We start from the raw sequence: 487 nt of genomic DNA, 5'->3' as shown, positions 1-487 counted from the left end.
CAGGGCCCTGCTGCTTTGGTCACCTTGTTGATCCATGAGATACGCATCCACCTACCCAGCTGGAGGAACACAGGGGAAACGGAGGGGCACCAAGGCTCCAGGTCACACAGCCAGTATGTGCTGCAGCCAAGGAATCTGAGGGTGGATGCCCTGTCCCTGTCATCCTGCCTCAGTCCCCTCAGCGTCGGGCGGCCTGGGGGCTGCAGGGCAGGGTGGGGACTGCAGGACGGGGTGGTCCCCAAGTGGGTAGGTGCAGGGTCTCAACACCAGGTTTCTCAGGCTGTCTACTGACACGTGGTGTTTTCCAAGCGCCGACTTCTCTCTCTTTAAAGGAAAGTCCCCCATCCACCCCGCACCAGCCCAGAGAAGACCTCTGGGGGCCTCCTGCTCACGGCCTCACTCTCTCCAGCCCAGGGCAGGACAGGCAGGCAGCCCCACAGAAAGCCCGCCTTGGGGGGTGGGGGTGGGTCCTGGTGGGAGGGGGTTC

This window comes from Delphinapterus leucas, chromosome 15 (genome assembly GCF_059928025.1).
Source record: "Delphinapterus leucas isolate spDelLeu-1000000601 "Yukka" chromosome 15, BTC_Dleu_Yukka2, whole genome shotgun sequence".
In the NCBI taxonomy this organism is placed as follows: Eukaryota; Metazoa; Chordata; class Mammalia; order Artiodactyla; family Monodontidae; genus Delphinapterus; species Delphinapterus leucas.
This window is presented reverse-complemented; position numbering follows the sequence as displayed.